The following is a 12686-nucleotide window of genomic DNA, read 5'->3' on the forward strand; positions in this document are numbered from 1 at the left end:
TGTGTAAATTAGCCTTTTTATAACTTACTGCTTATGTAGGATCGACTGGAGGTGAGGCGTTTTACCAAGGCAAAGCTTCTATACCTGTGTCTTTTCCTGACCCCAGTCACATAAAATCAAAGCTCTTTAAAGGATAGAATTTTGAAGACCCTGAGGGATAATTTCTGTGAGTGTGACACATGCTAGGAATAATGCTCAGAAGAAATGGTCTCTTAGATGAAGGCTATACTGAAGAGAGGGAATAAATAAAAGGAGCTGGAAGGTTTGATATGCAATAAGCAGTATGACTTAACCTGCCTATCTGACACCTCTTGGGAGAACTGTGTGTGAATGGGGGTAAAAGGGAACATCACTTGCTCAGAGAAGTGAGATGTGACAAAGGTTTTCCCCTTTTATCAACACTGTGTGTACTTGCTTTGAAATCCAAAATGTAAAAGGAGTTGTACTTAGGGGTACTGAAAGAGGGAAGAACAGGGGCAGCTTTGTACTGAGGACCTACTCCAGTTTACCACACCAGGTAGGTCAGATGGATGAAGATTTGTGGGGTTTTTTGGACAACAAGGAGAATCTTCTGAAGCAAAGGGCAGTAAGGGAATTTGAGGGAGTCTGAGCTATCCAGACATCTGTTGAGAAAGGGATGAAAGGAGACTATGAGCCATCCATGTAATGAGGAAATAATGGCACTCTTAAAGGAAGAAGGGAATCATCTCTCTAAATTAGTGGGCTTAATTTGCAATAAGAAAGATTTAGGATAGGTACTAGGTAACCAAGAAAACAGAGCTAAGGGAGATATTGCATGAAGAGGCAGTGGGGGCCATCAGAAGACCATAAAGACTTATTAAACAAGCATTTGTTAGGAAGGACAAAGGTACAGCTGATTCTTCCTTGGGGCAGAGTGTGGATTATATGGTGTCTCGAGGCTGTTCCCAGCTGCATTCTTTTGTGACTCTGTTACTAGTATAGGAACCAGATATAAAATAAATGCGTATTAGCCTGCATCAGCTGATTTGCAAACAACACTGTCTCCCTCTCTGCTTTGAAGCCTGCTCTCCTGAGCAGTGACTCTACTCGGCAGGGTCTATTCCCCTGGAGAGGGAAGGAGGGAAAAATCAGCGTGGGATAACAACCATTGTGCCGGCACTCAGTGCACTGCAGTGTAAGAACCCAAAAATGACAGAATTCCATACTGTTATCACCAAAAATAGTCAAGGTGTCATCCTTCTGGAATAGCTAATTATTTGGACCTGTAAAATAAACTAAACAAAAATATTAATTCAAGCAGTGAAACCATATCTGAGCCTGCATACAGGTGTTTTGTGCCCATATGCCATGGAGAAAAAAGAAGAGTCTTGCCATTTCTGTAAATAAAATGTTGATACGTAAATGTAGCTGGCTTCAAGGGTCTCAGGCCTCCATGAGTTTCTTTCATGAGAGGTATCGTGAAATCTCTTCACTATGGCTATACACTGAAAAAATTAAAAGCTCATTTCCCCTGTGGGATATTAGATAAGAAGGTAAAGACAGCTCTGTAGAAAACCTACTATTAAGTGGTGAGTAGAGTTAGCTGAGAAAATTATTTTGAGTAACATACTGTTTGTCCACTTCAGGCTAGGTCTTGTGTATAACCCCGAGAGCAGTCAGTCTACCTACTTAGAATAAATTTATTTTCATATACAGTCTGGCTGGGCAATGTAGGTTTTTTCCTCAGTATTGTTAGACAAGTAGTTCTTTTCTGCTGAGCACAAGGTTATTTCTGGTGTGTTTTGTAATCTGTAACGTACATACATGGAAAAAGATCTTAAATATTTATTCTTTGAAATGACTGGAAGCATTTGGTGATTCAGGATTCCAAACTCAGTAAGAAATTCCAAATTCAGAAACACTGAGTAAGAAATTGAGTAAGTAATTAATTCTTACTGAGTTTGAAATTGTGAAAATATTTAATTACACTTAATTAAAATATTATGAGCACATGTGGCTAACGACCGTGTCCGAGTGAAAGGTTATAACTCTCACTTACTCCAGCAGAAGCTGAGGAATCCTACAGTCTTGGAGGAGCAGCTTTCTAGGTACTTGTTGTGGCAATGTGCTGAAAATGTGTGTGTGTGTGACGGTGCTTTGATTCCAGCTGGTGATTAGCATATGCCCTTTCGGATAACTGCAAATGCTGCTCTTTCTCATGACTGTCTAGTTTTTAAGTTTTTTAACTGAAGTCTTAGCTTAAGACTATCTTTGTAGGTGTGTCCTTAGGAGTGTCACATGTTGATGATACACTTTAAAACTTCATTTTTGTAAAGGAAGGGGGTAAAACCTCACAAGTCTCACAAGGAAGTAATTTATAGCTATGTGTGTTATGGGAAATGGCCCGATACAGTGAAATAGCCCACCCTGTAGTCAGTGGGTCACATGTACTGATGGAAACCATTTCTAAAACAACGTTCAAATAGAACAGTCCACATAAATACCAAAGATCAACCCATAACTCCCTCTAACAGCATTCACATCAGTTATAGGATCAGTTCAGACTCCATTTGTCATAGCCAGGGACAAGGTGGCTGGGTTCAGATTTTTAATCTGCTGATCTTTTTCTGGGGAATGATGCTGTGGTCAGAGCAGGTCAGTTTTAAGAGTATTCTTCAGACTGTTTCACATAATGTCAGTACACGCTCTGGAGTGCACTGGTGAATCATACAGGAAACAAACACATTTTGAGCCCTATTTGCTTCTGGGTTAGTGCTTTTGGTTGTGCAGAAGCACTGTTTCTTGGACACATCTCCATCTTCACTAAAGATTTCTGGTCTTCTTTAGTTCCAGGACAGTGTGAGTGGATTACTCTTCTGCCATGTGCTCTGCATTTCTGGGGAAGTTTCATAGTTGTCTGCTCTCCCTCCCTCTTTCTCTTTTATTTCTTTATATGGCCCAAAAGTAATATATTCCATAAAGAGTGAGTTACTTGCTGTCACAGACCTACCTCTACACTCTTCTTCTTCTGTCTAATCTGCAGGTTTGGTCATCCTGTCAGGGATATAGGAAATCACTAGCTCAAGCTGAACCTTATTTATGTGGCTTACAAGATTCTTTTTCCATCTCCCAACCTGACCTCAGGATCATTCAGAAGGAGGGAAAATAGCACCGGAATAAAATATGAAAGTTAAAGTCTTTGTATTATAATAGGAGAGCATATAGTGATGTTTATGTTAGTAAGGCTAAGAATCTGTAGAGTTCTTATTATAATTATGTCATTTCTCCTGTTAAATATTCAGAGTGCTGCAATGCTGTGTTAGTTCTGGGCACTGATGATAACTCTGTGGGTCAGGTTCCTTGGGACCTGGAAGTCATTTGGAGGCTAATTGGTAAGTGGGTGTAGTGATGCTACAATTTGCTAATCCAAAAAGTCACTGCCGGGCTCTGCATTTGCATATACAAGATGAGAATATAGATCCTTCTTTTTTTCTCAGAGAGAGGATGAGTAGTAATTTGATTTATCCTTTTACTCCCATCACTAATCCAAATCGCTGTCCCGTAGGAAAGAAGGTTTCTTCCCACTTTCCCATCTTGCCCTTTCCTTCTTTTTCACCATGGAGAGCCACTGTCTGGACTCCAAGCAAATGGACTACATGGAGTCTTCAGTTTAAGTTAAATTCTGACAGTCTTTAGACATTTTTATATTTTTCTGGTGAAAGTCTGGGACTTAGATATAATTAGCTGTGATACTTCAAAAAACTATAAAACTGTGGGGAATTTGAGCTTTGACAGTTAATATGACTTCATTCTGTCAGCATCTCCACAGGAAACAGAAATGCTTGTTTTTATCCAGGAAGAACCCCAAAGCTTGTCTGCATCCTTCCAGTGTTCAGATTGACCCAGTCAAACCTGAAGATAAATTCTGTGGCAACCTAAAAGTAAACAAGGCAAAAGGCATGCGTGCTTACTTCATTTCTGGTTTTCTTCATCAGCAAGTGGAGTAAGAAAGCCTCCTAATTACCAGAGAGGGTTGTTTCTGTGGATGAGACACAGTCTGTAGAGGGAGAAGGCAGGGTAAGCAACGTGGCAGGAGCAGACACAGGCAGATGTGATGGGAGTTGAAGGATTGCAGGATCAGTTCTGTTTTCCTCGAGCTGTGCCTATGTAGTGCTGGAGAGGCTGTCAAGAGGCACCTGCCTGGTGTAGCATAGGAGTTTTGGAGGTTCTTCTTTCTAGAAGGTGTGAAACTGGAGATGTTTTCACAGCAGTAACAAGTGAATGTGTTGTGTGACATCAGCTCTGGAAATAAAGACTGATGAAGTGCCTGTAGGAGCTGGAAATGGACATGACAGCAGGAACTGCTGGGGGCTTAGGATTGATTATTAAAGAAATTGAATTCACACACTGTTTTTTTATCATTGAAAATCTGTGTGGATTTTGTTTCCTTGGGAGGTGGTTACAGAGCCAGAGCTCATAACTGAGATGTCTATAAGCAGTGCATAAATCCAGGGAGTTTATCTAGAGAACTGCAGGCTGGATGTTGCTGTAGCCCGTATCTTGTTCTCTGCTTTTCTTTTTCATGATTTGAATACCTTCAACCTGTGATTCATTTCATGCAGGAATTCCTCACCTACTGATTTGGGGTATTTTGTCCCAACTCCAGACGAGATGTCAGTGAATGCTGACATTTTTGTTTTCAACCCAAAATGATTATGAAACCAAGAGCAGGGCTGTCAGCTGAGGACATTTGTATCTCCAACAGCTGTGGTCAGTGAGGCAAGCCTGTGCAGAGCCAGTGGTTAATCAGTTGGGGGGAATCTGCACATCTTGTTTGCCTGAGTCAGCCACCTAAAGGATTTGCTAATAGCTAAAAGTTTGCCTGAATCATGGGGCTGCTGGGTGCAGTAAGCATCTGTTCAATCCTGCCTTCTGTAATTAAAGAGACAGGGATGTGCTATTTAAAAAAAAAAAAAGAGGAGACAGCAGTGCGTTGCTGGACTGAGGATAATCTTGGGTTTTTTGAACTTAAAATTACAGCAGTTCTGTAGACCTCGGGTGTCTTCAGGTTGATCACTCATCTCTCTCTGCCTGAGTGCCTTACACCATCATCCCTAGCTGGCAGGTATCTGCAGTCTCCAGGAGATGAGTGATGGTCAGAGAGATTTTGAAGCTGCTTGGATATTGCCATACTGGGACTGTAGCTTGACAGATGGAAGCTGCAGGGTGAAATGGCCTCTTCTCTGAGTGTATGTGTAATACGCAGTTATTTGTATGTTAACGTAAGTTTCTGCTGCTGGTAGAGTCAACAGATTGACTCTTTTATTCTATTGGAGAAAAAGCAGTTAAACCAGCTACTTTATCTATTGTCATATTTGAGAACTTTATTTCATAAGCTTAATACCGTTGGATAGCTCTGAGTTCCCATGGAAAGAAAAACCTTTCCTGAAGTATAAATGGCCCCTTAAGTCTTCCAGAGTGTGGTTGCCTCTGCTTGTCTCTCCTTTCTACAAGGAAACATGTTTATCGAGTTGGATTCTCAGTGTTGGTAAGATGCTAAGTTATGAGGAACATACTGCTCTTCTAGCTTTGGTAGCCTAAGGATATGAGGCAGATGAAGTTTTATTAGGCCCACTGATCTTGCTAGAATGTAATAGATCCTGTAGAAGGCCTACAACTTTTCTATTTTTTCTGACTATGTCATTTGGTCTTACATAAAGCATTAAATCTTCCTACCCTGAGCTATTAAGATTAACCATTGTCAGCTTTGGAAAACAAAAAACACGTGGTTAACCAGCCTCAAAACTGTTTAAAATCCACTTGGGAATATTCTTGTAATATTTTTAATTTCTTCTTTCTTTTCTACTGCGATATGAAAAACCAAAATGAGTTGGGGCTCCTGGTTTTGTGCTGCCTCAGCAGTACTTTGGAGCAGGCTGGGCAAAGGCAGGAGGCAGCCCGAGCCCCAGGCCTGGGCTAGTTGTTCTCAGTAGGAAAATCCATCCCCGGGGTTCAGTGCCTTTTGGATGGAGGCAATTTGCTTTCTTTTGAACCGGTTCCAGGTCACGTGTGAGGAGTTAACAGAGACTGGAGGATGACACATTACTGAATCTGGTTTCCATGTTGGTCCCTTGGGAGAGGTGGCTCCTATGTGGAAATGATCTGCAGATTTCAGTTTGGCTCAACGTGGCTAACACATCTGTCTGTGTCTTAGGTGAAAAAAACAGCTTAAACTGTGAGTGCACACAGCGGGCAGACAATTGGGGGTGGGTGCATGTCTGAAACCGAGCTTTCAAACTCTCCAGCAGAAGCCTGCTCCTTGCTGACTGCGATCCATATGGGAGGGTTGTAAATTTTCATGACGTGTGGAGACTAACAAGTAGTGGCACATCTCAAATCCTCCAATTAACGTCCCAAACCTTCCTATTAATAAACAGGCCTGAGAAAGAACCAGCAATGAGGAGACTGACATATGGTGTGCTTCTGCGTTAGACTGTTTAGATCGGGGAAATCAGAGGTTTGGGGTGCTGGAAAGAAGAGGAAGCCAAAAAGGTGGCTTCCAAAAAGAAGAAGTGATCTCAAAAAGAAGGGAACATGGAAAGAAGGTGACAAAGATCCTGTCAGGAGTACAAATCCTGAAAGTGGGGGTAGATACTGGAGATCAAAGAGCTGCATGGAGAAGAATGCTTGGTGCAGGGCTTTTGGAGAGCCATTCATTATTGCTTGTCTGGGAGGAATTGACATGGGAAGCTGGGGGAGAGGGAAAGCAAGACAATGTATTGAGTTAGCTTCTTCAAACTGTTTCAATTTTTAGGGTAGAACTCTGATTTGCAAAATGTCAAGGATCTTTGGGAATGCTAGGTACCCTAATGTATGAAAAGGAGCAGGCTCCTGTACATACGCAGTTTTCGTAGCAACTTGGAATTCTTTTAAATCAATCCATAACAAGTGCAAAACTCAACCCGCTTCCCCTGCTGAGTGGAAATAACATATTGTTTATCTGCATCTAAGTGTGCCAGTGAAGCTGAACCCAAAGCCCAGCTGAACTGTACAGGAACTGGTTGGAAGACCAGTATTCATTAAGTTCCTGGATGCCAGACCAGTGGGATCACTGGGAAGCAGCAGTGGCATCTTACTGGTTCCTTGGCTTAGCTTCAGCCAGGCTTCACTTGCTGCCTGTGTGTTACGATGGAGTGTTCCTCACAGGTGGTAGGTTTTGCTGGAATCACATTTTTCAAGCAGTTCTTCATACATAGCTGTGGAATAAAGTTATCAAACGCAGCTTTATGAGAGCTGCTAATTAGAGTTTGGATGCTGATGGAAACCCCTCTTGAACCCTGTGTGAGGCTGAATGCTGAAGTGTAACTTGCTGCTGGCAGCCATCCCTCCGAGGGTTTGGCCTTTGATGGAGGTCACAGTGAAATAGACTGCTGTTGCAGAACATTAATATTGCTTAAAAATTACTTGCAGCGCATGCATCTGCAGATTTCAAAATCTTTACAGAAGTGGATATGCCACGTGTTTTCCCCCGCTCCCTCTCTGTGAAAACTGGAAGCAAAGAGATGGAGAAGTTCGCTGGTTGCCCACGTTTCTGCAGTCACCCAGTGGCAAAACCAGCAAGGTAGTCCAGGAGCCTTGAATTGTGGCAGGTTGTTTATTTCACGCCTGAAGCTGAAGCCCTTTTTAGAGGTTATTTTTCAAAATTTCCCTTCTGGTGGGACCTTCTACAGACATCACTCTTAGATCTGTTGTCTTTTTTAATTACTTCTTGACTCTGAGTCGTTTTGGGGTCTGTGACCAGCTCAGTTATGTCTGTGCTTGAGTCTTGGTGCTGTGATTCTCTCCCTGGTACAGCCCCCTCTGTACCCCATGCTTTGCCCAGGCTACCCTCTGTTTTCTGCCCCGACGGCTGCCCTGCAGATGTGAAGAAGCCTTCTCAGTGGTGTCCTACCTGCCAACTCTCACCAGCTCCACTTGGAGCTCTGCCTTCACATTTGCTGTTCCTGCAGCAGCTGAGTTTGCTTTCCAGACCAAACTCATGACAGCTTTCAGGAGACACTGTAGGTGTGCATTTCTGTTTCTTCCCTGTTAACCCGATTCTTGACTTCCTAGACGAAAGAAATAAAGGAGCATTAATCTAGCTGGTTTTTAAGGGAAGGATTGATTTGATGGGTCTCTACAAACTGATCAGAAACAGGGATAATAGAAACAGAAAAATCTCTGAAGTTGGCAAGCTCTTGGATGAAGAACGTGACACAAAATGTGGCACTTCAAAGGTAAACATCAGTCTAGCTGGAGTTTATTGGGAGAGTTCATCAATGATTAGTTTATTTCTGATCTTGTTTATCGCTTTCATTAACAACCTTGGCGTTAAAAAATAGACTGTGTAAATGAAATTTCCTGATGAGACTCCACTGGGAGATAAGTCAGAACTCCGGCTCATCTTAGTGGTGGAATTAAAAGCTCACCTGTCGTCTCCGAACACTTATTTGTGTCTGTGCTTTTTTAATTTCAGTGGTAAAGAAACATTCCTCGCACACCTCCCTTTTTCTTTCATTGGACATATTAAAGGTTTAGTTTGGCCCAACTACTTGAAAAATTTAGACTTTTTTTAGGTGTCTGTCAAATTGGTATTCATTAATTTCCCCTGCCAAAACCCAAATGAATAATGTAACTTGATGCAAAAACTCCAAATGAGGGCTACAGATAATTATTCATGCTCAAGACTTTGGCTATGAATCATTTCTGCTGTGCAGTCTAAGTGCCTATGGAGCACCACCAGTTTCATATTTCTTTGTTTCTGATGTAAATAATTTTCAGCGATATAAAATGTGAGAAGGAACACATTGGGGTTGAACACGGGTAGCTCTATGACTAAAAGAAATGAAAACCTTTAAAACAAGAGTTATAGGGACATCTAAGTGACAATTAGAATCCTTTAAAAATTCATTCAGATTTAGTGAAATGTTGCTGGCAGTCATTCATAAAAGTAATTGCCCTGTGCACATGAAAAATTTAAATGTGGTAATTTAGTAATGAATCTGAGCTGTCAGAAGGCATTTTATGGATAATCAGACATTCCTGCAGGCATAGCAAGGACTGAAGAAAATTGAAAAATAACTTTGTGGAGGCAGGATTATCTGAAATAAGTGTTTTCTCTGGAAGCAAGCAAAGAACCCTGTGACTTTTCGAAAAGTATTGCACTGTAGGTTGACAAGGGCAGCCACTAGAAGCAAATAAAGAATCAATTGTGTCCTTATTATTGATCCAGATTAGTCATTTTAAGTAGCGGTCTTTGAGAAGTGAGTCCTCCTAGATTCCCAGATACTCAGTGTGCAGATGCAGTATCCAGCCCCCAGGAAGGGGGGGCAGGAATTCTCCGTTAGGGCTTGCAAATCACATCGCCAGTTTTGAAAGCAGAAGCTCAGTTCTCCTTTCATGTTACTTGAATGAAAGTGCTGACTGTACTGGAATGAATTTGTATTTCTCCTAGAATAAGGGAGGATATAGCTGGCTCTGCATTCTTGCAGGGCACATTAGGGACGGGCAAACTTGAGACATAGGAAGAATTTAGGAAGAATTACTTTACCGAAAGAGTGGTCAGGCACTGGAACAGCCTGCCCAGGGAGGTGGTTGAGTCACCATCCCTGGAGGTGTTTAAGAAGCGTGTAGATGTAGCACTTCAGGGCATGCTCTATCAGGTGAGATTGTAGGGGGTTTTTTGTGTGTGTATGGTTGGACTTGGTGATCTCATAGGTCCTTTCCAACCATGATGATTCCGTGACATTTTGGAAGTTTAGTCGGAGCCACCGATGCGTAGGAAAGTCAATAAGAGCCATTGCCTTTGGATGTGGGAGCAGTTTACTCCCACTCGGTGCTGGTGTTAAAGACTTGACAGTGGACAACAGCGCTTATAAATCGTTTTTACCCTCCGTCTCTAAATCACTCTGGGGAGAAGATCTCGTGATGTTTCTCTCAGTTGTGTTATTGCTGTTGCTTTTGCTCTTGTCTAGGTATTTCTGGGAGATTTTGAAACCGAAAAGGCTGTTTGGGAAGACAGCTTTTCTGAAGATCTGATCCAGCTGGGGTTGTTGCTCCATTCAAATACACTTTTGCCAAAACTGATTTGCCAGCTGATCTCCTCATAAAGAATATTTGTGGGGGTTTTATCTTCTCCAGTGTTAGATCACTATAAGGAGATGCTCCTGTTTTCTAATTTACAGAGTGATTGTTTAAAAATGCAGATCTTAGATGCTATTTCAAATATTAAAATAAATAGCGCTGGATGTCAACTTTACTTTTTGTTGTTTATGCAGCTGGTATGCCTTTTCCTGATTTTTGTTATTTACTGAGTTTATTGAATGCTAAAAGGGGTCAGCTTAACTCATATTTCTGGTCTGCTTTACTTTATGGTGTAGTGGAAGGAAGTTTTTAAAAGAAAACAAAGATTTGTTTTTTGCAGAACTGAAAATAAAACATATTTCCATTGATCTATGGATTTTTTAAAAAACCTATTTAGGCCTTCTTTATTTGCTACAAAGCTTAAATATGAGCTTAGATGAATGTGACAGGTTCTCTTGAGGGCTGTGAGAATGGATGTAAAATCTTTTGGAAAATTTCTACCATAAAAAATCATTAGATGTAATTAGCAAAATAATATCTCTCATGAGAAATGTTGAGATGTAATACATCAGCTGGCAAGGAGTAGCTAGGAGTGAAGTTTTTCAGTATTGTCTCCTTTTCCCACAGATCCCTCAGAAGATAGATCACCACTTGGAAGGAGCCATGACACTGAGTCTCTGCGCTTACTCCGCACTCTGGAACGGGCCCTGCTCTTTGGTTCTGCCCCTCTGGTAAGTCTCTCCACCCCAGGCAAGACAGTGGAAGATGCTTCTGGGAGAAAAGCACCTTGAAGATAATTCTCTTTCTTCTCACAATGAGTTACCTAAATATCGCTGCTCTAGTGTTTGGCTGGTTTCAGGTTTGCAGAGCTATAAAATATCTGATCATCCCAGAGGTGTGGGAGGAGCTGAAGGACATCTCTTACTTTTGATGAAGCACCCAGGAGAAAGAACAGTGTAACAGAAAGCCTATTTATAAAGGCTGCTTGCCAAATCAAAGCCCAAGTTTTAATTACATCTGTGCACACCGTAGCCATGGTTAGTAAAGATCTAAACGCCGTATCACCTTCCTATTGGACTTGTTAGCATTTTGCCTTTTTTTCTGCAAAACCTGGCCTCTCTTGATGTGATGTCTAACAGCATGGATTGAGGCTGAAAATCAATCAATGATGTGACCTCATTTAAGATAACCTTTTTAAAACTGTGGCAGTTCTGCCCGCTCATGAAGCGTTCGCTGATGGTTACGGAGTGTTTTGTGTCTGTAGACTGCTGGAGTCGGGCAGGAAGACTCGGTACCCAAAGGGGACTGGGCAGTGGGCAGGAGCTCTATGGGAGCACGTGGCAATTGAAGGGCTGCTCTTGGTGTATTCTGTTGTGTCCGGGGTTTGATTTCCACACAGGCTGTCCATTTAGGCAGAATGATCAACGCTAGTGCTTTACAAAGCCAGTTGAACCTCATAAGCAAGGCTTGTCACTCCAACAGAGACTCCAGGGAAGTCCAGCTGGGCTTGAATGCCTGTTTTAGATAATCTTTATCTAGGTCAGGGCTGAAGCTCTTGCTCAGAGCACTGCATGATGCTTGTGCTTTCCTGTCACTGCGGCTGGATTGACAAAGACAGATTTTCCAGTTTCTAGCCCCCAAAAGCTGCAAAACAGCGGTGCCCTTTAGGATTTCTGTTCAGTCTGGCAGCAGCCTCTGCTCCTGTTTCAGCCCATGTACAGGGAGTTCAATAGAGAACTCATTGCTACAGACCTGGGCCTTTCCTTTTTTCACTCTCTTTTGTCACTATTGCGTTGTCTCAGCAGATGCCTCTTTGACCTCTCATTTCACCTCCTTCCCCACTATTCATTTTGATCGGGGCTGAAATCTAGTGCCAATTACTGATGCTTTCTGTCCCGTGGCTTTGCTGTTCAGCCACTGTCATCCGAAAAATTGCCAGGGTAATAGCGAGGGCGCTGGCTTCCTTAAAGCTGTAATTTATTTATTTTTTTTTTTAAGCAAGTAGTCAATGTAGTTTTCAGACTCAATTAGGAATTAAAACATTTATTCTGGAATAAGGGGCAAATTAATGCTTTTCAAAATTGAAGTTGGTTTGTGTTGCTTTCCTCAGAGAAATGCATCTGTTCTGGGTTGGGGTTTTTTTGCCTCCGTTGGCACATTTATTTGTTTGTGTTGCATAGGGAGCTGAGTGTGTTATGAAGCTAAATCTTTCCTACCAAGCAGCAGCTCTGGCTCAGCTTTGGTGGTTATTTAAAATTTCAGAAGAGAATCATCAGCTGCTCCACTTGTACATTCAAACACACAAGGTGATATGCTAATTGGGCTTTCATTAGTGCCTGACTGACGTCACCAGCAGAGCAGAAAGAAAGGGGGCTGAGCAGCTGAAGTACTTTTCCACTGTGGAGCTGGTACTGACGCAGCTATGGACTGTAGCTTTTTTTTTTTGCTTTTTTTTTTTTTTTTTTGGATGACTATATTTAGAAACCTGATTTGGACTCCTACTTCCTGAACTATGAGAAAGCACGCGATGTTTCTAAATGTTTTACAATTTTTGCCGTGGCTGATCTCACGTTATTAAACCTGTGTTGTACAAGGCGCCAGAT

At 41.9% G+C, this 12686-nt stretch overlaps 1 protein-coding gene across 3 annotated transcripts in view; it reads left to right on the plus strand.

Moving 5' to 3' along the window:
• HHIPL2 (HHIP-like 2) overlaps nt 1–12686 on the plus strand; it is a 131180-nt gene that overhangs the window by 37399 nt on the left and 81095 nt on the right. For all 3 annotated transcript variants that reach the window (XM_014950642.1, XM_014950638.1, XM_014950641.1), the window contains one exon: nt 10711–10814. The gene's annotated coding sequence lies outside the window, so the exon portion shown is untranslated. The remainder of the gene's footprint in view (nt 1–10710; nt 10815–12686) is intronic.

The sequence above is a fragment of the Calidris pugnax genome, unplaced genomic scaffold (genome assembly GCF_001431845.1).
Source record: "Calidris pugnax isolate Ruff unplaced genomic scaffold, ASM143184v1 scaffold24, whole genome shotgun sequence".
NCBI classification, from domain to species: Eukaryota; Metazoa; Chordata; class Aves; order Charadriiformes; family Scolopacidae; genus Calidris; species Calidris pugnax.